Raw genomic sequence first — 27,382 nt, forward strand, 5'->3', positions numbered from 1 at the left:
GAATTCCCATGCTGCCTGGGCCCCAGGCCACTGCTTACTTCCCCTCCCATGCAGATACCCCCCTGCCCCATGCCTGCCCCACTCGCCCCCTCGGCATCCGATCACAGCAAGCACACGCACAATTCTCCCAGCACAATCGTGACAGCTGCTTCCTTCCCCACGCCCTGGTGTTTCCGCCTGCTTCCTCCCCCCGACCCCGCCACCAGCCCAGGCAGGATCCGTCCCTGGTCCGGATGAGCAGCGCCATGGCTGGTGGGAAAGGAGGGGAGTCAGGCCAGCTGACTGAAACGGGAGGAAAACAAGCCTCTCGGAGCACCCAAAAGGTTTACTGAGCTGGCATCTCCAATCTGTCCTGCTGCCACTCCCACTGTGCCAAAGCAAGGCTCCTCTCGCCGTCACCCCACTGAGGAGATGGATGGCGTGCCCACCTCTAAATGGCGCACAGATACCGTGCGACGCTGCCCACGGCAACAGCCGGGCATAGCGCCAGGCCGCAGCAACGGAGCCTTCTTGTTATTTCTTCTTATTTGTTACAGGCTTTGAACGCAGCAGATGGCTCTCTCAGCGCTTTGCAAATGCATGTGAGCCAAGTGCCCACGGCCCTGCATGGGAGGGGTCCTGAGCGTCCTTTCACAGGTGGAGAAACTGAGGCACAGAGCAGGGCGTGACTCGCCCAAAGTCGCACAGGGAATCAGCATAGATCTGGGAATAGAACGCAGGACTCCTGGCTCCCAGATCCCTGCTATAACCACTTAACCATACTAGCCACTAGACTGCGCTCTCTCGCCGAGCCAGGAAGAGAACCCAGGAGTCCTGCCTCCCTGCCCCCTGCTGGAGCAGAGCGCCTGCCGTGAAAAGCACATGTCTGCACTGCCTTGGGCCGCCCACCTCCCCTAGGGCCATGGATTTCCCTTCCTTAATGTGAGCACAGGAACCAGAACCTGAAACCAGCCCTGGTCGTTAGCAGCCCAATGTCATGACCATCTGGCATCTCCAGTGCCCTTCTGTCTGGGTCTTGGCGCTATTTGGAACATCATCAGAGGGCACCTAGAGCTGGCCAGCCCCCCTGCTGGCAGCCAAAGCTCAAGCGGGTTGCAAAGAACTCCCCCAGGCACGGGGAAGGGATGAGTCACCGCCACAGCCCCCCCGCTGTCTGCAGGAATTCACAGGGGCTCCGAGAATGACTGGAGCTTCCCCACTCATCTCCCAGAGGGGAAACTTACCCTGGGATCTCTGCTCTGCATCTCCTGGAGGGTCCCAAAAGAGGTTGGGACATTCACAGCCCTTCCCCCCAAACTCAGCTTCCCCAGCCCGGAGGCAGGACCGAATCAGAGGCTGCCCGATGCTTGCCTGACGCAGAACCACCCCAGCCCATGCCATGGCAGAGCCCGATGCTGTTTTCTCCTTTCCCGTGAATTGTTTAGATAATGGCATACAGAGAACACTTATTAAGTCTGCGGATGATACCAAGCTGGGAGGGGTTGCAAGTCCTTTGGAGGATAGGATTAAAATTCAAAATGGTGTGAAGTAAATAGAATGAAATTCAATAAGGACAAAGCAAAGTACTCCACTCAGGAAGGAACAATCCGTTGCACACAAACAAAATGGGAAATGATGGCCTAGGAAGGAGTCCTGCGGAAAGTGATCTGGGGGGCCATAGTGGACCACAAGCTAAATATGAATCAACAGTGTAATACTGTTGCAAAAAAAAGCGAACATCATTCTGGGATGTATTAGCAGGAGTGTTGTGAGACATGAGAAGTAATTCTTTTGCTCTACTCCATGCTGATTAGCCCTCAGCTGGAGTATTGTGTCCAGTTCTGGGTGCCACATTTCAGGAAAGATGTGGACAAATGGGAGGAAGTCCAGAGAAGAGCAACACAAATGATTAAAGGTCTAGAAAACAGGACCTAGATTGAAGAAGATTGAAAAAACTGGGTTTATTGAGTCTGGAGCAGAGAATCATAGAATATCAGGGTTGGAAGGGACCCCAGAAGGTCATCTAGTCCAACCCCCTGCTCGAAGCAGGACCAATTCCCAGTTAAATCATCCCAGCCAGGGCTTTGTCAAGCCTGACCTTAAAAACCTCTAAGGAAGGAGATTCTACCACCTCCCTAGGTAACGCATTCCAGTGTTTCACCACCCTCTTAGTGAAAAAGTTTTTCCTAATATCCAATCTAAACCTCCCCCACTGCAACTTGAGACCATTACTCCTCGTTCTGTCATCTGCTACCATTGAGAACAGTCTAGAGCCATCCTCTTTGGAACCCCCTCTCAGGTAGTTGAAAGCAGCTATCAAATCCCCCCTCATTCTTCTCTTCTACAGGCTAAACAATCCCAGCTCCCTCAGCCTCTCCTCATAACTCATGTGTTCCAGACCCCTAATCATTTTTGTTGCCCTTCGCTGGACTCTCTCCAATTTATCCACATCCTTCTTGTAGTGTGGGGCCCAAAACTGGACACAGTACTCCAGATGAGGCCTCACCAATGTCGAATAGAGGGGAACGATCACGTCCCTCGATCTGCTCGCTATGCCCCTACTTATACAGAAGACCGAGGGGGGACATGAGAACAGTTTTCAAGTGCATAAAAGGTTGTTACAGGGAGGGAGGAGGGAGAATTGTTCTCGTTAACCTCTGAGGATAGGACAAGAAGCAATGGGCTTAAATTGCAGCCAGGGTGGTTTAGGTTGGTCATTAGGAAAAACTTCCCAACTGTCAGGGTGGTTAAGCACTGGAATAAATTGCCCAGGGAGGTTGTGGAATTTCCATCATTGGAGATTTTCAAGAGCAGGTTAGACAAGCACCCGTCAGGGACGGTCTAGATAATTAGTCCTGCCACGAGTGCAGGGGACTGGACTAGAGACCTCTCGAGGTCCCCTCCAGTCCTATGATTCTATGATCCAAGGGCACCGTACAGGACCCAGGGATCGCAGGGATGGTATAAATGGCCACGGGGAGAGGATCCTGATTGGCTGATTTAAGATCTAGTATAAGAGGCAGTGCCCTGGAGAATCGGGCACATAGTGCCAGCTCCAGGCTATCCCACTGCCCACACAACAGGCCTCAACGCAGCGCTGAAGGGCCCAGCCGTCTCCTCTGCTGAGCTTGGTTAGCACCAGCCAGGCTGCTGGCATCTCTCACCAACCGGGGTCAGCTCTGAACTGGGAGGGTAACAGGCTTCATAGCCCCTAAACCACCCGGCATCTTCACCAGAGCCGCCTGGCACAGGCTGCAGCAGCAAGGCCCTGGGGGAAGGGAGGGAGCGAGCCGGGCGAGCGCTGAGAATCAGAGACCAAAGGCATGTCCCCCTGCTAAATACGGAACACAGGGGCAGCGTCTGCTTGGCAAAGGAACAAGCCAGGACCCGGGATGCAGTCACGTGGCACCCCTCCCTCCCCCCGGACCCAACAGGTACTGGGTCAGCAAGACAGTTCTGGGTCAGAACGTCCTCAGTGTCTGGGGCCACGGCGACCCACCCGCTCCCGTGCACACATCTGCATTCACACACACAGCCACAGAAGGACAGCAGAAAGCCCCCTCCCCACAGCCCTGGCTTTGCTCCAAATTGCTGCACACGACATAATCGCCGCAGCCTTTTAAACGCTATAAGGATGGACGGCTTCAGCCAGGGTTTCGCTGGCTCCATCAGACGCTCCCCGGGAGAATGCTCAGGAATTAATGCAATCCGCTGGCTGCATCTCTCCAGCCCCCCTCGATCCCTTCCCCTGCCCTTCTGCGAAGATCACAGGCAACAGGTAATTTGAGTCGAGAAGCAAGTGAGCGAGTGCCCCCACCCCGTTCAGCAATGTAACGAACCAGGGCAAGAGCCCTTTTAATTAACAGCTGACTCTGGCGCAGGGATCAGGGAGGCCGTGACGAGCTTGTTATCCTGAGCTGCGCTTCACGAGCCGCCACAGCCGTGCAGGAGGAAACGGATACACGCATCCCCCTCGCCATCCCAGCAACCTTGCTACTGCCAGGTTGTTGGTTCAAATCTGGCCCAGGGCAGCCGGGTTACTGGTGAGCGGCCCACGTGCAATGAATCTGCTAGGTCTCAGTCCCGTTCACACCTCGCCTTGATGACCAAGGACTGGGTGAGCTAGAGAGACCTGAACTCCCAGCAGCGAGGCACTCAGATACTGCAGTGACAGGCTCCCGGGGGAGTTGCAGGGAGCCAACAGGCTGTTCCCAGTGCCTGAGCCCCCTCCCCATGGGAGGGCAGGTAGGGGATTCCAACTCCTCTCGCTGGAGTGGAGGCGGGGGGGAAACGTAGCCAGTATCTCTACCGGTCTCGGGGAGATAGCTACACCGGGCTTTTGATAAGCTAGGGGGAGAACAGACCAAATGCTACCGACTCTCCTATTTCCCACATCCTATCCCAAGCAAGCACAGCAGGGACTGATGGATCGGTGGCTTAACGGAGGAAACCTTCTACCAAAGGCGCTGGGGCCAAGACAGCGTGGGGGGCTCTCCGGAGGCAGGAGGACACCTCATCAGAGCGGGAGTCTGCGAATACACTGAGGCTCCTGCGGGCACCTGTTGTACATTAACGAGGAACCAACGGATCATTAAAAACATATTTCTTGGGAATGATCCTAGAGCTGCAGCTGCTTCGCCTCAAACGGGATTTTAATAACTCATTAATAAAATAACGGATGGCAGCTGCCTTATTAAATCAGGGCGGAAGCCTCGCTTTTAAGAGGGGCTTTGCATCTGCGACGTGAGCTGGGCCGACCTCGGAGCCGAAGGAGGCTGCAGCATTAGCCCATGTGTGACCTGAGACGCAGCCAAAGTAGTGGGGAGAACGCGAAAGGTGGGAGATTTGGGAGGGAGAGGATCTGTGTGGGGAGGTCGGGGCAAGGCTGGGTTGAAAGTCACACCGGTGCGAGGATGAAGGTTTGTTCTATTCATGCGAGCACAGCGCACCCAGAGCAGACAACAGGGACCTTTTCCAGGGTCCGATCTCACAAGAACCACCAGCGTGAGCCCGACGTTGCGAAAGATGCCAGCTCTCTGGCGGCACGACACACCTGCCGGTAACGTGCAGCTGGAGACACTCTGGCTGCTGCAAGGGGGTGAGGGCAGGAACAGGGAAGCTAGCGAGCTTGCTGCAGCATTGTGGTTGGCAGCGCCAAGGCCTCAAAGCTAGCCAGAGTCAAAGGAACTCTGGGGGGGCTGGAAACCGCTGCCAAGCCCGGGGCCTGGAGCAGAGGATGCTGGAGTCCCCAGCTCGCGGGTAGATGGGAAGGTGCTGGATCTGACTGGAGGTGGGAGGAATATGCCCCGGAAGGTTGACTGGTTTGGCGAAGCTTTGCAGAAGGGTGCGAGGCTCGTGGCTTCACGGCAGAACTGGTGGGCAGGATGGGGAGCAAAAACAACACATGGTTTTGCAGAATCTGGGTAGCTGGGGACTCTTCCTGCAAGGTGCTGACCCCATCAGCGCCTGGTGATTTCAAAAGGAGAGGGGGCCACACAGCACCACACAGGATAGGGCTGGGGAGCTGCAAAAACACTAGCAGGGAAGTCCAGATCTGGGTCCCAAGAGATCCAAGCCCCCCTAGAAGAGAGGAAACAGACTTACTGGTTACATGACCCTAGGGAACGCATCTATCAAGGTCTCGCCAGCAGCAGCCGCATGAATCCCAGAGGAGTTCTGCTTTGGAGGCCCGGACTGCGCCTTTCCCCGCCCATCCTTTGAATTCAGGAAGCTCAGCAGCTCCCCCCAAGACAGGGTCCCTGCATGGGGAAAGAGGATCCTGGTCTCCATGGTACAATGCTTGGGGTCAGAGTGCTACCAAAGCTCTGGTAACTCACTCATGTCCGCAGACCTTCCTGCTGGGCAACAGCGTTACCACAGCTGGACACATGGGGAAACTGAGGCATGGACGGGCAACGTGACTCCCTCAAGGTCACAGACAAGCTCAGTAGCAAGAGAACTCAAGAACCCCTTTGATACATATGTCCATGCACCCATCCAAACTCAACCCCAGCCCCCACCGTTTGAGACCTAAGCCCCAGGCAGCGACTGGAGGCTCACAGGCCTAAGTGAAATGAGCTAACGAGTGCGTGGCACAGGAATACTATTATGAATTATTTGCACTGCCGGAGCACGTCGCGGCGCTAGTCCCTGGCCAGGAGCATGCAGTGCTAAGCTTTGTACAAACACAGCACACAGACGGTCCCTGCCTCAAAGAGAACAGACCCCCGGAGTCCTGACACACGGCACACAGCTCTAACGACCCCATAGTAACTTCTAGGGAGAGTCACAGAAACCATGGGTCCTGACCCGCAGCCCGAGATGCCAGCCACGAGATTGCACCGTCTTCCAGAGAGCAACAGAACCCAGCCGGCCTGACACCCAGCCTCCTACCCACACTCCTGCGGAGCCAGGGGTTCAGCCGGGCAAGACAGAGCCCCCATCCGCCCCGGCGCACACTCTCGTCAGCCTCCACGCAGCTCCGACTCCAACTTCGCTGCTGCGCTTTCCACAGGAACAAAACCCTTTTGTTCGCCAGCGTCATCCTTGCACCAGCCAGGAATGGGGTAGAAATCGGCGCCACCTCCAGGGACTAAATCAACTCTGTTCCCTCGCGTGCTCTCCGGAACCATTGCTGGGTGGGCAGATGCCAACCGGCCCTCGCCACCTCCTCCTCCCCACCCACCTGCCAGGCCTATTTCTTGGCCTCGCAGCCCGTTTGCCCAGGCCAGTCGTCTGCTAGCTCCTCCCTGCCAGCTGGACCCCGGGGGCAAAGCCCCTGGGGGGCAGGGACACAGTTGCAGTCAGTACCCCTTGCCGGGCCATTGGGATGAGAAAGACACCTCCCCCAGGGAGGAAACACTGGAATAAAAGCTCCACGAGCCGCATTGTAAGGGTCGGTCGCTGGTGCCAGCCATCCCAACGGAGGAGCGAACCCGTCCCGGGCTCCCCACCCTCGCCCAAGGGACCCCACTGAAGTGACCTCTGGTTCAGCCAGTGACTGGACCCCTGCGGGACGGGGCTTGTTCCGCAGCAGCCTTGGCGCCGGGATTGTAGCCGATCAATGGTGGCTGCGGGTCCCAGCGAGCGCACGGCTGAAGCCAGGACGTTCCGTCGTGTCTTGGGGCGTGTGCTGCAGCGTGACGAGGGCCCCTTGACCCCTGCCTTGTAACAGGAGGACGCTGCATCGCGCTACCCCTGCACTGCATCGTCCCCCCAGCTTCGCAAGGCCCTGCCGTGTAAGCGGCCGTGCCACGAGGCTGCTCCCCCACGCCGCGCTGCCAGAGGAGACTCACCATGGCGTGATGCTGGCGCCCCGGGAGAGCAGAAGGCCACGCCACACGATGCCACGCCCATCACAGATCATGCCTTTGCCCCACCAGGCAATGGCCGGGCAGGCCCCTGGTGGCTGGGGTTTTGGGCGAGAGCAACTCAGGGATAGACAGATCCCAGGCTGAACCTTGGAGCCTCCTGTCCCCGGTCGTGCCGTAGGCAGAGGGAACCTCAATGCGAGAGCTGACGAGGCAGTGATGTAGCCAGCTCCTCGTCCGACAGGCAGGCCGGTGCTCGGCCCCGTGAGCGTGGGGAAAAGTGCTCCCTCGGGAGCATGATTCTCCAGCTTCCCGGCTCTTCCTTTTCATTAGTTCCAGCAGAGCGAGCCCTGGACGTTTATTCTTCCTGACGGCTCCGTATTGGCACTGCCAGGGCCAATTCCCCAGGCCCCGCGTGAGGCCCAGGACTGGGCAGGGTCCCGGTGCAGGAGGCAGTGGGCCCCGCCCCCATCACCATGGGGGAGGGTGGGCAGAAGGGGGAGCCAGCCACGCTAGAACCACTGGGAGGGCATTCACCAGGAGGGTCGCTTGAGAGCAGCAGCTGGAGATCTACCAAGCGCCCCTCCCCAGGGGACCATGTGCACAAGTCCTGGCACTGTGCACACGCAGCTGCCTGGAGTGGGCAGGGGGGTCAGCAGGGGGCGCTCTCCTCTTCAAGTTAGTGCTGATCCAATACTCCAGAAGAGCAGTAGGGGGCGCTGTGCAGATGGAGGCATCATCCATCCAGGAAACACGCCGAAGCTCTGGGCTCTGGTGTGGATGTTTGAGGCCCTGTGGCTCCTCACGGAGCAGCACAAATGACTGCCCCCAGGCTGCATGCAAGATGGGGGGCTGCATGCAGAACCCACAGGAAGGGAGACAGGCCGGGAGGACACACAGAAGGAGGCAGGAGCAGATATTAACTGAGCCACTAACCCAAACCTGGCCCATGCCTGACCTCTGCAAGGAGAAGACTGCAGCCTGGCTCCTCCTCGATGCCGCGTGGCCTGGCGTACCCTGGCCAAGGGCATGGCACAGAACAAACCAGCCGGGAACAAATTCCTCTCCCACGTCTGGTGTCTCAGCTGGGAAAGCGGCACGAGACGCCCGCAGTGAGCCGGTGCCCCTCCTGCGCCAGCTGTGAGTCACTCTCCCGGCCCTCGCTGCCATCTGGCAGGACTAGAGACCGGCAGCAGGGCCTGGCTGACCGTGCCTTGGCCGCTGGGGCTGAGATCGGGACCGGGGGGAGATCACGCTGTCTGAGGCTCAGCCCAGACAAGGCAGAGATGGTCCAGGGAGGGAGGGGGCAGGTCGGGGGCGGGGGGAAGAAGTGAGGCATTCAGGCAGGAGGGCTCCACGCTGGATTTTATTTCTCTGGAGACCCACGGTGGGCACCTTATAAATGGAAAAATAACCCAGCTCACGAGCAAGGGCCTCTTGCTGGCTAGCGTCTCTCCTCGTTCAGCGGTTGTCAGCCCAAGCCCACACGTGACACTTGGCAAAGCAGACCAGCTTCGACTGCAGGGATTGAGAGACTGAGCCCAGCACAAACAACAGCCTGGGGTCAAGTCCCCGCCTCCAGAGCCGGGATTCGAACCCAGGTCTCCCAAATCCCAGGGGAGAGGCCCAGGCACTGGGCGAAAGGTTTTCAGGCAGAGCCTCCTCCTTAGCTTTGCGAATCAAGCCTGGAAAGTTTTTGTGTGGCAGACTCAAAAGGGTTCATTTCCATGGTCCTGAAACGTTTGCTTTTTCGTTTCAGCCACACCAGCTGGGTGACGGTGACACGAGTCGGTGAAAGGATTCGGCCAAAACCAACGTGCATTTTGCAGCGCAAAAATAAAGAAATAAATAAAAGGTTTTGGCCCAAAAACCCTGTGCCCAGCTCTAGCGAGGAGCAGAGTGTAAGAGCCCACGCAGAACACAGCACACCAACACAAAGCCGACCACCCTCACCCAACCACACATCCCCCCACACACTAGCCTAAGTACCCTTCTACAACCTCCCCCCCATGCACACCCGTGGGCACGCTCTCCTGTGTATACTCCAACACATACACCCAGTGCAACACAACGTGGACAGCCCGCTCTCTGTCTGCGGCCAACACGAGCCTGCAGGAAGCACTCTACCATTACTTTTGGAACATCAGTTCACAGCTGGGTTGGCCACAGTACTTCATTTAAAAGGCAGAATTTACTTTGACACCTTTTATGATTGGCAGCTCCCCGTTTTAGGAGGAGAAAGCTAATCCTTCCCAGCCCAGGCCGAATCAAAGCTCACAGAGTTCTCACTTGGAAGTACCAGTGAAGGAGAAGCCCATGGAGAGGCGCCAGCCTCATTTGCCAAATGCACAGCATCTACCCTCTGCACAAGGCATGCTGGGAACTTGAACCCACAGCCACTAATATGAGGGGCAGGAAGGGCCATGCCCCCAGGCCACCCATGACTAAGGGCTTGGTCACATGGGGAATCTTACTAGCATAGCTCTAGTGCAATGAACTATTCTGGAATATCTCCCCATGCGGACGCTCTACACCAAAATTATTACAGTACAGCATAATTATTATACAGTAGTTACTTGTAACCCACTGATGGTGATCTCCAAGGAGAGGGGAGGAAAAATCCTTTTGCATTTGATCTCGCTCTGCAGTTGCCAGCTCCTGCGATATCTGGCATGTTTCTTCAAGCCCCAGCTCCTGGAGCCCCGGGATCGCATCAGAATCTCAATTTGCATTTACGAAACAAAAGCAAACAAAAGTTTGAAATGTGTGTATTTCAAACTGAGTAATTCTTTGGGTACCTCCAGCCGACTGCACAAGCTGATGGGGAGATAGGTGGGCAGGAAGCTGGATTTAGATTGTCGACTCTTTGGGGCATTGTCCATACCATTTACTGTATGTCCGTATAGTGAGCTTTGAGGGACTGGCACGTCGCAGGGTCCCAGAGCCTGGGCAATGACACGCAATGACACAGCCCCGCAGCCTGAGCCCTGCGAGCCCCAAGTCGGCTGGCATGAGCCAGCTGCAGGTGTCTAGTTGCTGTGTAGCCATACCCCAAGCCAGCTGCGGCCTCTAGGCAATACTCCAATGTCAATAACAGCCGGTAGGAGGGGCCTCAGCAGGATTTGCACATTTTTGCCCACACATGCACACCCACCCCTGCATGCCTTCTCCCCGCCCCCCAACGTACTAAGGAGAGTACAATTGCAGAAGAGGAGACCTCACTTTTGTGGGTGAAAGCTGCCCCCGCAATTTAATTGGGTTGCAAAGTCCTGCGCTCGCATCTTCTGCCACCAAACAGAGGGTGCCAGTCGGGTGGCTGGAGATGCGATCCCTTGCATCTGCAATTCAACCCTCAAGATTCAACAGCCACCCCTCCTTCTCAAGCCACCCCCCCACTTTCCCTTAAGCCGCTACCTCTCCGGACCAGTCATGAGCAGCAGGCAAGGGAGCGGGAGCCCAGCCCGGCCTCGCTGTGAAAGCGTCTGCTTTGCAGCGATAATGGGAAGGTCACTCACAGGGTGGAATGTGGGGCACCAGAGACTCATTTTCTGTTTACAGGTGTAAAGAATCCACTGAGGACCTGGGGCCCCCGGCAGGATGGCTGCCCATCCCCACTCCGTGGAGCGGCAGAGAGAAGCAAGTCAGACGGGGACACGCTATGCACTTTGCCGAGGCCTCCCCGGGCCTCAACACTGCATAGAAGCATTTCCGCACCCTGGCGGGGCACAAGATGCAGCCTCCTCCCCTGGCCCCAACGCCCTTTCCCACAATAATACAGCGTGAAGCAGCACAGAGCCACCCTCCGAAAGTACCCAACAGCCACACTCCTGACCCTGCCTTGATACAGCCGCTGTCAGCCACTAAGTGCCTTGCGCACTGTGCCGGCTGCCGTACGCGTCACCCATCACGGAAATGCAGCGACCTCTGGGGTGGGACGTGGCAGCTCTAACACCACACAGCAACGCTACCCAACCGTTTAGGACAGGAAGGGAGAGGAAAATGGTATCTCTTTGAAACCACGCCGGCCATTTTGACAACCAGGGTGTAGTTATCCAAACGGGCCATCATGGTTAACGCCCCCTGCTCCTGCCAAATGCATCCCGGGCTCTTTAAATCATCTCATCGTAACCTTGGTTTTCGGCCTCTCCCAAAACTACAGCGTGGTATCGCCGAACAATGGGCTGGGTCACCGGGGTCAGCGATAACTCAGAGGAGAGCGCCCCCTGCTGACTCACCCACTCCCCTCCCCTGCGGCACAGCGCCCCCTTGCACCACACTGGGGCATGGTGCTTCAGACTGACTCAGAGGAGAGGGCAAACCCTTGCCAAGCCACTCACGCCATCTTCGCTGCAGCTGGTTCTCCCTGATCTAAATCCTCCGAGACTGCTCAGCGTGTAACGTCGGAGGAACCTGCAGCTGGAAGCGGAACAGGAGCGAGTAAAGCACAGACAAAGGTCAAAGATCAGAGAGCCCCGGCAGGGCAGCTGGACATCACCCTGCCCAGGGAGACGATGCCCGATCCACACCCAGGGCCCTGGTAAGGAGCCTACAAGGCAGCAGGGGAAGCAGAGGATATCTGAAGCCCCAGGCTGCTCATTATTTCTGGGGTTTCCTTTGCAGCCCCACAGCATGTACACAGTGACACTGGAGGGGTCACCAGCAGGCGCCCGAGCCATGGAGGGCACAGCTGGAAGAGGGAGGGGAGCAGCAGCCAGGGCTGGATAATACGTGGCTGGAAGGGGGAGGGCTTTAGCAGCCGATGCCGTGAACTGTAACGAGAGACTGTCCCATCAGTGGGGACGACAGGCCGCTGGGGAAATCAGCTCCACAGTGGCCTGGAGATCTGGCCAAGAGCCTTGGCAGGAGGGATCCGTGCACTGTAGGGAGGGAGGCCTGTCCCTTTAAGGCGTCCAAAATGAAGGGACAGCTAAAAGGCCACCCAAACCCCTTCCCCAGAGGAAAGCAACCGGCAATCAACTTAGATGCTGCATGAACATTCCCAGTCACTTCCAAACGCTCTACATGGGCCAGAATCAGGCCAGGCGTAAGTGGACACAAGTCTGCCAACCTCCAGGAGCCAGACCCCCCTTGCTGGTGTAAATCAGGGGTAGCACCAATCATTTCACTAAAAGAAAAGGAGTACTTGTGGCACCTTAGAGACTAACCAATTTATTTGAGCATGAGCTTTCGTGAGCTACAGCTCACTTCATCGGATGCAAGCGAGCTGTAGCTCACGAAAGCTTATGCTCAAATAAATTGGTTAGTCTCTAAGGTGCCACAAGTCCTCCTTTTCTTTTTGCGAATACAGACTAACACGGCTGTTACTCTGAAACCAATCATTTCACTGGCGTTACACTGATTGACCCTAGCTGAGGATCCTAATCAGGCCATATGGGTAAAGAGCGCCTGCCCATTTGAGACTCTCTCTCCAGACTGTGTGGCATGCCATCTATTAACCCGGCCCAGCCTGCAGACTGACCAGAGCAGCAACAATCTGAAACTGCTGCCAACCTTCCTGACCTTCAACATCCCCATAACATGAAAATTGATGCTCTCTCTGTCCCCCCCGATGGTGTGAAGCTGAGTGGCTCAGACGGCCACCAAACCTGGCTCCTTTCTGGAATTAGGAGGAATTCCCAAACACTGGTGGCTCCTCGCTGGCTGCCTCGCAATCGCAATTCATGTCAGATCTTTCATTCTGCTTCTGTCCCTCTCGTTTCCCATTGCGCTATAGAGCCAGTTTAGGGTTTGGGGGGGTTTAATTAAAAACCACATTTAAAAAGCCAAGAAAGCGATTGTGTAAAACTGGCTTCCTGGGGTTCCTGCTTTTATCCTTGTGCTCTGGCAATTTCAGAGCAAATCCGTGGCACACGGCTTGCAGATCAAAAAGGTGATTTTTTTTTTTGTTGCTGTCGCAAACTCAGCCGGACGCCTGGATTCTTTCTACCGCCTAGGACGTCGCCACTGACAAAGGCTCGGCCATCAGAAGTCGGCTGCTCCTCACTCGATGATGCGCAAAGCGAATGCCCAAAAACTGGGCTGGGAGCATTGCAGCACACACAGGAAGACCAGGTTGCCGGCCCAGAGTTTATTAATTATTTGTATTCGCAAAAGATCTAGACATTCCAGCCGGGATCAAGGCCCCACGGTGCTGAACACAGAATATCCAACCCAGATAAGAGGTGTGGGCTCCTCACTGCTACCCCAGCCGCCTCTTTCAATCCTGGGTGCCAACAGTCGGTACTGAGGCACTGGGCCGGATTTACCAGCCGCACATTGCACTGAAGGTGCCGTGCAGGTCCAGCACTTCGGAAAGCCTGGCCATCGGCTTCAGGGCCTCCAGACAGCACCCGACTGCCACATGTCTGAAGCTCATGGGCCAGTGCAACCGGCAGCTAGCGCAGGACTTGGCGGCACAGGGGAACATGTACGCTGGGGGGAAGGTTCTTGTTTGACATCAATGGGGCTGCCTGGGTGAAACGGATGGGCTGGATGTGGCCCCTTCAACGCCCCTTCGCCGTGGGGCGGTGTCCCTCCCGCGCCCAGCCTGCAGCCTCCGTTCTAGGGGGGCTACATGGCTGAGGTTTGACCCAATACAACCTATCAGCAGCCTCACCTTCCATTCGCGGATCTGTCCCATGGAGATGGCAGGTCCCAGCAGGCAGTGCGCTGCGAGCCCGGCTGGCCAGAATCATGACAAACCATTAAAAGCCTCGCTTCTAATCCCCACCCTCCAGCTCTGCTACACGACCCCCGGCCTGTGTATCGTAAAGGACGGTGGTAAAGTGCCCATTAAAACCTTGTGCCCTTGTGCAGCACCCAGGATCTCGGCGGCTGCCCCTCTTTAAACCCCTTTCATAGAAACCAAGGCACCCAGGACAGTGATTTGCCCAAGATCATGCCGCAGCTCAGTGGCAGAGCCGAGCGCAGCCCCCAGGAGCCCTGACGTGCCGTCCCCTCCGCTAGACCGTGAAAAGTTACTTGCCCAGACACAGGACATCCCACACAAAACGCAAGAGTCACCTCCACGCACACCAAGTCTCCCTTCGCCAGGGCACTGCACTCGGCGGCTGGGCAGGCTGCACACAGGGTGGGTGCAGAGAAGGGGCTGCCCGCCACGTTGCGACGGGAGAGGCAGCTGTCGCAGGGCTTGGCAAAGGGACCTACCCGTCAGCTGGTGCAGAATTTGAACCTCCCGGCCGTGGCCCAATGCAGCGCCCGCCTCTGGAGTCTGCAGGCACCACCGAGCGACCGGCTGCGTTCCTCTCAATGAGGCGTTCGCACCAGCCCGCCCCAGGTTCACCGCTGCAGGTCTAGGGCTCCACAAATCACAGCCCGGCAGGAGCTAAATACCCTCCCCCACTTCCAACCCCCTGCAAGCACCAAGCATTGAGGGAGGAGCGGGAGGTTTGTCGGGGCATGGCTGGGCATCTCTCTCTCTCCCCTCAGCCCTGGACGCTAGGGGTGAAATTCAGCCCCACGCAGGGGGCAGCACCAGGGCTAGGCCCAAGGGACCTCGCCCTAGCAGGGCTTATGTGGGCCGTAAGAGGTGCATAGGCCTCATGCTGGCCCTGTGCCCGGGGTGAATTCTTTCCTCAGAGTGTGCGGCAAAGCCACCAAGGCCCCTGCATGCTAAGGCCTTGGTGAGATGAGAAGCGGTCTGGGCCCTCTCCAGAAACACAGCAAGGATCACGGCACATATGGCCTGCAGTGGCCACCGCCATCCACCTTGTCAGCACTCAGCTCAGAGGAGAACTGGGTGGGTCGCCTCGGGGCCAGCAATTCAGGAGGGGGCTCTCTGCCCCGGAGAGTCCCTGCTGCTGACCCCAGTGCCCCACTACCTTGCCGAGGGGCACTCGACGGCATGGAGCGGGACTTGTCATTGCCTTACATCGGTACTACAAATGCCTCAAAGCAGTGCTGGGAAGACGCCATACAGCTGGAGGCATCGTCTTCTGGATGAGACACAAACCAGAAGTCCTGACTACTCCAGGACGTTAAAGCTACCACTGCATTCCCCCCAAGCATCAGCGTGCCCCGGCCAAACTCCTAATTCTAGCTGTCTACGTTGTCCTTGCCGAAGCTCTGCATCATGCATGCCCCCTTCCCTAAAATCCCAGAGGGAAACGCAACCTTCCAGGGGATGAATTAGGAGGCAAGATGCCAAACTGGAATCTCAGCAGCAAGGTAAAAAGATCAGGGCATGCTTCTGTTTACACACAAGTCTCTTGACTATCACACCCATATTGCACTTACATTGGTGTAAATCCAGAGTAACGCTACTGACATTGGCAGAGGTTCAGCAGCATAAACATAATCAGAATCTGGCCCCTGATCTTTTAATTGCATAGTATAATGATCTTCAGTGACCTAGTATCTTACCTCCCAATGGAAGCCAAAACTCTTTTCAGACTAAGGAATTTCATCACCTGCTCCTGAAATGCAGCCATCTCTGGGGTGGAATGCAACAGCTGTTTTATAGCCACACACGGATGCTAACTGGGGTTTTAGGGATAGAAAGAGTCTATCCACCTGAAACTGCCTGGTGGTTTTAGGGAGGCACAATGTAATTACCTAGGAGGGTGAAAATCCCAACGGTGGTAAAAAGTGCCAGGGGATCTTTAACGACCACAAGTGGTCAGGCTGACCCTATAAATCTCATCTTTAAACAAAAATAAACCACAATTCTAGCAGCGTCACGCAGGGCTGACTCAGACAGAAGAATGCATCATCAAAATATCTGTCATGCAGGTGCATTAACTCTCCAGAGATCTCCTTCCAGGAGGAGAGAAACCCAGCCCTTCTGAAACCAGTTAAAGTCTCTGGGGTTCATCTCTCTTGAGGGAAGGTGTTAAATACCTGCCTCACACATGATTATTCCCAGCTGCAGCACGGGAAGCACAGAAGACAGCTTCTTCCGGCTCAGCCTGCACAGAGGTTCCCCAACGCTTCCCAACAAGAGATGACGCCTTCGTTCCATGTTGTGACTACAGAGGCCTCAGTCAGGATTCGTTATTCACCAGGTTTTTGGGGGAAAAAATATAAAACATCTATAGGAAACCCGAAGTTAACTCAGCAGCAATTAACCTTCAGCTTGCTGGGATTCCCCCAACCCTAGGGGCTCGGATCAGGCTGCGCATGGAGTCTCTGGGTTCATTTCGATTTTTCTGGACTAAGGCCGCATTCAGCACTCTGGGTGCTTCTGACAGTCTTTGAAAAAACACAGGTACAAACAAACAGACCCATCAAAATCAAATCACGTCGATATAGAAAAGTTAATTAGCCCCCCACACCTCCAGGCTGCCCCACTGTCATTCCCCAGCACTCCTTATGTCACAAAGAGTTTGTCAAGGAGGAAGGTTCTGCAGTGTTTCCTGAAGACAGACAGATTTCCAATTCCCCCCGTCTCCTCCGGAGGTTCATTCCACTGCCGGATGCCCTGGAACGAGGACGTTTTGTGCCCAGCTTTCATGCCCTTCATCCCGTGCTATAAACGTCTGCCCAAAGTGAAGACTAACAGAAATGCATCCAGGATGTTTTCCTTTAAAAAGGCCAGGGGGAACAATTTAAGGAGACCCCACCAATGTGAAAGTCTGGAAACTGTGTGTGTCTCCTCTTGTTACCAGTGACTCCAGAGAGAGGGGAGAAACTGGGTAGAGCAAATCTCTCTCCAGGTTGTTTACTTGTGCACCAGACAAGTCAGATTCACTGCACAGGCCCCACATCTGCAAACACATACGTAACTTTACATGAGCGAGTTGCCCCAATGAGCTCAAGGACACAACTCGTGCTACAGGCCCGCATGTTGACACCCTTTGTCCGACCAAAGTCAATGGGACCATTTGAGTAAAACGCTACTTATGGTATCAGAAACTCCCCTATTTGCAGGATCGGGTCAGAGCCAGCTAGAAAGGGAGACCTGGATAACTAAAAAGGCCCATATAAACATCTCCACAGGGAGCAGAAAAACCCTTATAATAAAAATTAAGGATTTAAAAAAAAAAAAATCGGGACAGACTGTACCCAACAGGTTGAGTCAGACACTGGGGTTTTTTTCTCTCCCAAACTGACTCATCTAAAAAAAATCCCAACACTTATTTCGACAGTGACCCTTGAAAGCAGACATTGTCCTGCAGCGACTGTGATCCAAACACCGAATAATTATTAATAATAATGATTTTATATTGCGGGAGTGCCTAGGACCGAGTCACGGACCAGGTCCCCTTTGCTAGGCGCAGAGCAAACGCAGAACACAAAGATTGCCTCTGCCCCAAAGACCGACAGCCCCAAGGACTCAGCCGAGGCCTTTCCAAAGATTTCAGTGGGAGATGTATTGGATCTTATAGGCAGCAGAGGGGACCCTGAAAGTGAAAGGGACCTGCAACAAGAAGTGCGACTCCCTGGGTGCTTGGAAAGCACCTGGCACCCTCGTCCTGGCTGTCCAAAGGTAACAGGAGGAGAACAAAGCTGTTCCCTCTGGCCCATACATACCGGCCCTCCCTACAGGGCTGCGTTTCCAAACCCCCGATTTCTCCTCCCTCCAGCACAATTTTAAAAAACCCCTTGTCATGGAGTGTGGGGGAGTCCAGGCCCTGCACCCCTCTTCCTGGGATTCACTGAGACTCTCAGCCAGCCAGTAAAACAGAAGGTTTATTGGACAACAGGAACACAGTCCAAAACAGAGCTTTTGGGTACAACCAGGACCCCTCAGTCAAGTCCTTCTGGGGGAGCAGGGAGCTTAGACCCCAGCCCTGGGGTTCCCTGCGTTCCTCCACCCAGCCCGCAACTGAAAACTAAACCCCACCAGCAGGTTCCCTTCTGCAGCCTCTGTCCACATTCCTGGGCAGAGGTGTTACCTCCCTTCCCCTCCTGGCTCAGGTTACAGGCTCTCAGGTCTCCCATCCCCAGGGCATATTCCCAGGTCAACACTCCCCCATCCCTGCTGCGTCACTTCGTCACACCCCTGCCCGATTGTGTGACGACCACAGACGGACCTAACTACTGTTTGCTGCTGGCATCAGACCAACAATCGGAAAGAGCCTCTGTATGATGTAATTACTGCTCCTGGCCCTGGTGAACCAAATCCATCTCTAGTGTGACTCCATTGAAACCACCGGCAAACCTGGCCCGGTGTCTCGAATTCTCATAGCCTGAAGCCATGCCCAGATCTGCAACATCCCTCCTGGGGAGCATGAGTGTGCGTGCACATGGTAGGGAACAACACCTGCTGTGGGGGTTCCAGCAGGAACCGTAGGCTCTCTATGGTGCCTGGAGACAAGTGCTTGCTTCCCCTCTCTCTCTCTTTTTCATCCCTTCCTCTCTCACTCCCCCACTCCCTCTGGCTTCCCAGGCATGCTGCCACCACCCTTCCTGAGCAATGCATCCCGGCAGTGAAGCCAAGCGGTAATTAATGGCGCTGTTTTGCCAATCACTGGATCAGACTCGCTACCACTGGCAAGCACAGGGCCTTTTTATTTATTTTACTTAACGGCTGTTGGTAAAACTCCACTCCGAGTGCAAGGCCAGGAGCCGGAGCGACGAAATCCCCTCCAGGCTTAAGGACAACGCTCTGCCAGAGAACACTCCGTTCATCCCTGCCTCCCGCCCGGTGCAATTTACAGGTGGGGGGCAGGGGGTCCATCTAACCAAGAGTCCGTAGCAGGAATACAGGCTAGCAGGAACTGTATAAAGTGGCTATTCTCTTTGCTATGCAGGAGCCTGATAACCTCTCTCTTTCTGTGTCTCCAAAACACCCCTCCCTTGGTTATCTTCCCAGCCTTCTTCGTCACTACAGGAGCTCAGGCCAAGGCACTGAGGAATTGATCCAAAGCCCACAGAAGCTGATGGAAAGATTCCCGTTGACTGTAGGCCCCGGAACAGCGGAACCTGCTCGCTGCATCAGTCATTCCCAAGCTACTTCGCTAACCCTAACCCCAACCATGCCTGGAGCTGACCAACACCCAAGCTGAGCTGCAGAAGAGAAAAGAGCCCACAGCACTCCTCGGATTGGATATTTTGTAGACGGCTCCGTGGTCCACATCCCAGTTTGGTCACAGCACTGGCCAAAAGCCCCTCTGATGAACTATTCGGTGGCCTGCATGAAACAAGCTACACCCAGCTGCTCGGTCAAGTTCTGACAGGACATCAAGAAAGCAGAAGGGGACAAAGGGACAAGATGGTAAGGCTCTGGCTCTGCCCATAGCCTGCTGAGTAACCGTGGGCAAGTCACTTTGTCGCTCTGTGCCTCAGTTTCCCCACCTGTAAAATGGGCGTAATGATGGGACTGACATCCTTTGTAAAGTGCTACTGATCCGAAGCACTCTGTAAGAGGTAGGTGTTATTACTGTTAATAAGCTGACAGCTCAGATGCAGTCCTGTTCCCATTAGATGTCTGTCTGGCGGCTAATATGAAATGGGTTTGCTAGGCCTCAATCCACATTCCCCATGATGAGATGTCTGCATCAGAAAAAACACCACCACACAAGGCCAAGGGCCAAACAGGATCCGAAGGCTGCACCATCCTCCCACCCTGAATGGGGTCCCCCGCAGGGAGGAGTTGGGGAGGAAGGCCAGGGTTGCAGAAGCTCCTCACTACTTTTAGGAATTAACCCCTAAAACCATCAGTCGGGCAGAGGGGGAGAGACACCATCCAGGACTAACACCTCCCCCCCCCCCAGCTCCTCTCTGATCATTCTCATCACCCCAAAATCGCACCATCAAGGTCATGCCTCACCAGGGGCTCGAAACCCTCATTTTCTTTGCAGGTTTCTCCTGGGGCCAGATGCCAAGGCAATGGGCACGTGCCCACTGCATACACAGGTAGATGCTGAGAATAAGCCACACAAAACCCACCCACCTTGTCAGCCCCCGGCTCATGCCCAGCTCAGGGAAACGAGCACACGCATGCATCTTAGGACAACACCCCACTGGGCCGCGAGGGGAGACAAATCACAGAGCCAGAGGTCTGCTGCCACCAGCCTCCAGTCAAACCCGCCCAAGCCAATCACAGCTGCCCTTCTGGGACAAGGGTAGGAAAGCCAGCCAGCTAAGCCCCTGGTGGCTCGGGTATCCCCACACAGCAGGGTTACGAACCACATTCATAATCCGGGCCACACGCTCCGTCGCATCGCACAGGCTTCTGTGAGCGTGACAGCGCTGGGCGCGGAAGCCACGCTCCATGCGACCACATTGGGAGATGCTGCCTGCCAGGCTGGATTCTGGCTGCGCTTCATGTCCACCCCACTCCTCCGGATCTCTGCACCCCCCATCCCCATCGATTCCGGATGCACAGATGGCGCATTTCTGCCAAGATGTTGCTACAGTCAAGGGGGGGGAGGGTTGGTTTAAAATATTCACACACCCACCCCGAACCTTTCACCGATGGGGTTTCAGCCTCCCATGCCCTGCCACTGCTTAACTGGGCTGCACGATCCACAGGGCAGAGCATAATTAATTCCACATCCCCTTATCGGTGCAGAGTGAAATGATCTACTAAGAAGCACCAGACAGGAGTCCGAAGATGTGAGTAACAATCTGCCTTTGCCTACGGCAGCGCCCCCCTTCGGGCAGAATTCCCCCTCCCCACCCCGCGTGGAGGGGACATCCTCTCCAAGAGCAACAGCGAGGTGCACAAGTGTCCTTTCCCTGACTGCACAATTACACTGCACGTCCCAAGACATGTCAGTGACTCCAGTGAGCTCGCAGAGGGCTGGGAAGCACTGGCGCAGAGAGCATTCAAATCTGACCTAGAAAACCAAAGGGTCGCTCAGGCAAGACGTTAGTAAGCGTCCCTGCCGCAAAGCAAGCGGGAGCAGTGAGCTGTCACGGTCCTTGCCCTCTGACCACAGGCATGGTTCGGGCTGGAAGGAATACAAGCATCTGACGCTGCAACAAGTTACTGTCTTTAAACCAAACCGTGATCGATCTGCACACAGGTCCAACTGCTCTCTGCTCCCAGCCGCTCCTGGAAAGAGAACTCCCTCTCCGCTACCCATCCCTGCCCCCCCTTTACACTGCTCACACAAATCCAACACACACGTATGCACGGACACGCACACTGTGAATGCACGCGTGGCAATATGCCTGCATACACACCTGACAACATGCCCATGGTGCCCAGAGAAACGGATCCAGCCTTGCAGACCCAGTGCTCACAAACCCAGGAATGCACCCCCACAACACATGCACCAGCCAGATCTAGCCAGGCACTCGCACCCTCATGCTAGTGCAAAGGGACCCAAGCACACCTGCCACATCCAATAGAAAGGCCATATGCCCATTCTACAATACACACACTCAGATACACCTACACCCTGGTGCTAGGACAGACCTGCAAAGCACACTTACACACTACAGCAGTGCAAACAGCCCCAGCAACGCACCTGCCTGCCAATGCCTACGCACCCAGTACCCTAAGTGCACGAGAGCAGAACCCACAAATCCAACCTACCGGCTTCAAAAGACACAGACCCCGCATGGCAAAGCCATTACCTGCCCACAGAGAAGGAGCTGCACGCGCTAATTCAGCCCTGGCTGGAATCGAGTGCATCTCAAGGAGCGTTTCAACCCCTACATCAGGGCTGACCTTGTCCCATCTTGCACCAGGGCATTAAGAGCAATTCCAGCACACTTTCAGCCTCACTCCAACTCACGTCTACACATATGCAGTGGGACATGGGTACCACACACCAACGCACACCTTTCCCCCACCGCCCCCGCCGTACAAGCACGAGCATCCAGGGCACTCCCGATCCAAGCTGTGTCAAAACCCCGACCTCTCTTATTCTGGCTGACGTGCCACGGATTGTTCATCTGGATCGGGAGCCTTGACACCTACACACCCCCACACCCCACACCCACACTCCCATGTGTCTTGCTTTCAAAACAGAAATGCATCCGATTGATACGTGTAACGAGAGCCCTTCCAGATGGGCAAGTCTGGGCAGCAAGAAAAAAAATAAATACCCACGCAGAGCTGAGGGTGCCATCTCTCGGGGCGCCCCTAGCAGGAGCCAGAGAACCCTTTTCGCAAGAAAATTCGCCCAACGCCTTTTCACGGTAGGTTTATTTTTTTGGCTGTAGAGAATTGAGAGTCGATTTAACGGACAGAGCCTGGGAAGCTCAGGAGTCCCTCTCTCTTTCCCATCTTCTTGAAAGTCGGCCCCCGATCGGAAACCTAAAACCCCCCACGTGCAAAGAGATGGTCAAGCATCCCCCCAGCTTCCTCGGAGGAGGAGGAGGAGGCCGGTGTGTCGCTTCCAGCCAACTCCACTCCTGTGGCCGCTCAATCCAATTCAAACTTCCCCACCTCACTAGGCAGCCATCGGCCCCCCGTGGAAAGGGGGGGAGGGGGGGGAGGATACTGTCGCTGAGCCCCATAAGCAAGAATCCTGCCTGGTCTCCCGGCCCCACCGGCGTTTCCAACCTTCGCTGAAGGAAATCACAGCCCGGCCGAACACGCAGACTATGAAGATGCGTCCACAAAATGCCACCCCGGGGCAGGTCTCCGCGTGCTTCGCCACGCCGATTCCCCTCCCGCTGCGTTTGCACGAAGAGATCGATCCCCCCCCTCCCCCCACAAGTCATTACAAATAAAAAGCAGTCTTGTGTTTTCGCATTGCATGAAACCCGGGGCGGGGGGCAGGGGCAGGGGAAGGCGGCTTGCTGCTGCAAAGCGGACGGGGAAGCAAAGACCTGAGCACGGATGCATCACTCCGGTCCGCGGGAAACGCAGCAGAGACAGCGAGGAAGAAGACCCGAGCCAGTTGCAAGCTTCGCCTTCCCAGACAAGCGGGGGGGGGGGGGAGAGGGGGGGCACACCAGGGGAGCATTTATTACCCGCAGCCCCCTCCTCTAAACCGATCGGCCCGCCCTGCCACGAAGCAGAGCTGCGAACGGCCCCCGCTCAAGGGAGCCCACTGGCCACGCTGCAGTTTGGTGTTTGTAACCGGCACAGGACCCATCAACCCAACTCGGTCCAGGGCGCGGGGGGCTTTTGGAAGTAAACTCGGGGTGCCCGCTCTCTGCATCCCAGCGAGTCCTTCCACCCCCCCGCGCCCGGGGAAGAGCTGGAGAGGAGCCGGAGGGGGGGGGTTAATTCCGCAATAAATTACAGCAGCCTCTAATTGCCATCATTTTCCCAGTTGAGTAGTAGGCGTGATGGCGGACGCCCGCTGTCTGGGGGGTGGGGTTTTTTTTTGGGGGGGGGAAGAGGCGCACAGTTTGGTGGCATGCCACCGAGCATTAACTCTTCGCCGCCCGCTGCCCCGCTTTCTGGGGGCCCCGCTCACCTGGTCTCTGCTAGCAGTAGTTTAAGCCCTTGCAAGACGAGGGGCCCGAGCCGCTGAAGTTTGCCATCCCTGAGAGCCAGCCTGTGCCTGCAAAACGGGGGCGGGGGGGAGGGAAGGGGGGAGGGAGAAGGTCCCTGTTTAGGAGGGCTCCGTGCGCTGCAGCTGCTCGCTCCAATCTTCACCCCCCCCCGCAGTGTGAAATGAGGGGGGGGCCGCAATTAGCAAAAACAAAACAGCAAACCCCTTCTCCGGACAGGGGTCCCCCTTCTTCTCCGGACGGGGGGTCCCCCCCCCTCCTCGCCGCAACTACTGCCCGCGCGTCCCCGCCTCCCCGGGGGCTCCCCGCGGCAGGAGGCGGCGCCCGCAGCCGGCGCCCAGAGCCCGCCCGCGGCGGGGTTGCATCCTCAGGGGCGGGCAGAGGCTCCGGGTCCCGGCCCGGCTGCGCCCCTGGCCCCGGCTCCCTGCGGCAGGGCTGGGTCGGCGCGCGGGCACGGGCGGCCTCGGCAGCTCGCGCCGGGCCCGGGGCTGGGGAGCTTGCGCGGAACAGAAGAAAAAAAACCCGGGCGGGGGGGTGTGGGGGGGGGGGCGAGTCCCAGGCTTTAAGGAGGCCCCGGGCAGCTCACGGCAGAGCCGCGGGGGCGAGGCTGGGCGCAGCGGGGAGATGCCTGCGCCTGGCTGGGGGCCGCTTGGCTCGCTCCGCTCCTCCCCTTCCCCTTCCCCTGCCCCCTGCCCGGCCGAGGGAGCAGCGGGATTTAAGGTGACCCGGGCATGTTGGCTGCAGGGGGGGGGGGTCCTTTCCCCATCCCTCCCCAGCCTGGTCCCTGACAGGTTCTGCCCCTAGCTGGGGGGGGGGGGTCACGGGCGCCGCCGCGTTGCGGGAGCCGCGGGGGTGCGCCCAGGGGTGTGGGCATAGCCAGAGGTGCGCCGCGCACAGGTGGGCACGGAGCTGCGCCTGACGGGGGGGAGAGGTTTGTGGGGCACGGGTGTGTTGTGGGGGGGGGGCACGGTGGTAGCGTGTGCACACCTCGGTGTGTCTAGGCATGAGCCTTTGCGTGGCCAGGTGTGTTGGTGAAGACGTGCTGGGGGCGGAGGGGGGGACGGGGGGGGGTGTAAGTGTGTTGACTGCCCAGATCAACACAGGCAGGTTGTGTATGGGCACGGGGGGGCTGGAGCCTGTGTCGATACGCAAGTAGAGAGCACGCAGGACACACGTGCCCCTAGTGTGGTTTTTTTTTGAGGGGGGGGGGGCTGTGGGGCACAGATGTGTTGACGTGAGCTGCGTACCCTTGAGCAGATGTGAAATGTGCAGCGTGGGTGTCCTGAGAGCTCAGACGGGCACACCGGTGTTGTATCACGGGTGTAGGCGTGCACGGGTGACATGTGTGCCCAGATTGGGTGTGTCCATGCCTGGAGATGTGTGCCCGTGTGCCAAACATCTCCACGTGCATCCGGGTGAGGTCTAGGTGCACATTTGTGTTGTGCGACCTTTCCAAATGCAATCGCCCGACAAAGACACGGCCCGGCAGCAGGGGTGCTGACAAGGGTCACAGAGTTCTGGCTGCCTGGAACGAGCCTGGACTCGGGCGGCCTGTTTCTATGAGGGTGCCAGAAAGTGTTCCCGGGCCAGTCAGCACAGAGCGACAGAGATCACATTGCAACCAGGCCCAAGAGCCTCCCCGCATCTCCCATAAGCATCAACAGCGTCACAGGGGAGCAGCCTGGCTTTAAACTAGACTGATTCCCATTCCTTAGCCCCAGCCAGATCCCCATCATCTCCAGGGACTTCTTCAGCTGGCAGCTTCCCAGCCCTCCCTCTCCTCTGCCGGGGTTGCTACCCAGCCGATGCTCTTCAAACCCCGTTGATTGTTCGCGGCGCAGAAGCAGGGTGGTTTTGCTGTGTGGGCAATTCTCCACCAGGGGATTGGAACAGTTTTCATTTGTGACGTCGGCCCAACAGCAAGGGGTCACTCAGATGGCCGGGGCAGGGGAAACGCTCAATAATTTCACAGGCAGGGGGAGGATGCACAATAAAACCGCATTTCCTTTGTAGTACATCACACCCCCTGCACCTATATTAAGGCATGGTGTACAGAAACAGCTGGGATTTCTGGGCACTGCTGCCCTCTACTGGAGAATATCCAAACTGATCAATAGTATCATGGTCCCTGTACTGTTTACGGTTAATGGAAAGTCAACTGACAAGAGACAGGCTGGGTCAGTGGTTAGAGTGCTAGCCAGGGACTACGATTCTTTTCTTCTTCCACCAGCTTCCTGTGTGATCTTGAGCTAGTCAGGCCCTGAGCCCCGGCTCCCCATGGGGATAACTCTACTTCTCCATTTCACAAGGTGCAATCAACCTGCATTAAAGATTTGAATCCACATTGGTGGGTTTCTCTAACAACATTTTGACAGGGAGAGGTTCTTGGCCTATTGTCCAAACTCCCACCCAGAGCCCCAGAGGACAGGCTGCATCTGGTTCCCCCCACACACCCCCGGACCTGTCCAGGTTGGGTAGCCCTACTCAGAGTTCAGTCTTTCTCAACATCTGCACAATGTGCCCAGTCGTTCGATGGCGTCAGCATCAGCCAGGTGAAGAGCCTGGAGCCCGCCGTAGAAATAAGTCAGCGGGCACTCAGCAGGGATATGTGACAGTCTGGCATTGACCGCAGCTGCATTGTGGGTCGTTCGAAAAACCCCATTTAAAGAGATTGGCTGCACAGCTGTCCTGCCCTGTTCAGAGATGACGCCAGGTGCCTTGGCAGATCAGAAGCTGGTGGACAGATGGTAGGGTCAGTGACGAGAGTGTGATTAACGATTGTCGTCGCTGGCCAGTCATTGCGCTAAGCACATTCCCCCGTCATGCCCTGTGATGGCATAAAGGGCGTCTAGAAGACAGGCGAGCCGGCGGGTGGTTGAAGAGGTCTGCGTACAAAGGCCAGGTCACTATTCTCGCAGATCCTGGTCAGCAGCATGACAGAGCTCAGGATCGCAAGGGGACACAAGCCTGACAAAGGTGCAAGCCGCAGGGAAGGAACAGTTGTGGGGTGTTCAAGCCCTGGGAGGCAGCTAACTATGATGAACAGAATGGGGGGAGGAGGGTTATCCTTCCCTTTGCATTGATGAGAAAGTCATTAGGATGGGAAATACCCCATAACAAATAGTCCCAAATACAGTTAATTGCAATTAATATGATTGTAAGAGGGAATATCCCAGAAGAAATACGCTCTCACTCAGATAATTGCAGCTTGCCTTCACCATTAATAATCCCTCAGTCAAGGTACAAGGGTCTTTGTTCATTTGATGCACTTTCTGTACTGAAAAAACACCACCCATCCAAAAGCAAGTGTCGTGAAACCACAGCAGACAATGCCTGTGATTGAACAGTGTCGTCTGTGTGTGCTGGGAGCTGACGGCCCGGCCTGGTGGATTGGCATTCGTGTCCCTGTTCCACGCTCACGTTCACCCCCTTAGCACCCTGCGTGATCTCACGGCCTGGTCCTACGAAGGGCAGAGCACCCTCACCTCTTACTGACTGTGGTGCAAGGCCAGGGTGCTCAGCTCCATTCAGGATCAGGCCCTCACGCCATGTATTCCTGGAGGGAAGTCCTGAGCCTTTGGGCAGCAGGATAGCACAAAGCCTTCGCTTTTGCCTCTGGCACAATGCCCCGCGTGTACATAGAAATACAGCACAAGAAGAGACCAGGGACCAAATTCCCTGTTGGTGCAAACCGGCACATGGAAGTCAATGGACCTGGTCCAGCTTGCACCAGCAAAGAATTGGGTTCCAGATCTCAGGCTCCTCCC

At 56.4% G+C, this 27,382-nt stretch overlaps 1 protein-coding gene across 5 annotated transcripts in view; it reads right to left on the reverse strand.

Moving 5' to 3' along the window:
• The window catches only part of ADGRB2 (adhesion G protein-coupled receptor B2), a 101,010-nt gene extending 76,900 nt beyond the window's left edge, over positions 1 to 24,110 (reverse strand). For 4 of the 5 annotated variants that reach the window (XM_084652473.1, XM_084652472.1, XM_084652471.1 and 1 more), the window contains exon 1: positions 23,579 to 24,110. The gene's annotated coding sequence lies outside the window, so the exon portion shown is untranslated. Of the gene's footprint in view, positions 1 to 5,583; positions 5,739 to 23,578 lie in introns of all 5 variants that reach the window. The other variant, XM_084652470.1, reaches the window with a different exon arrangement.
• Between the last annotated feature and the right edge of the window lie 3,272 nt (positions 24,111 to 27,382).

The sequence above is a fragment of the Lepidochelys olivacea genome (assembly GCF_965140295.1).
Source record: "Lepidochelys olivacea isolate rLepOli2 genome assembly, chromosome: 19".
Taxonomy (NCBI): domain Eukaryota; kingdom Metazoa; phylum Chordata; order Testudines; family Cheloniidae; genus Lepidochelys; species Lepidochelys olivacea.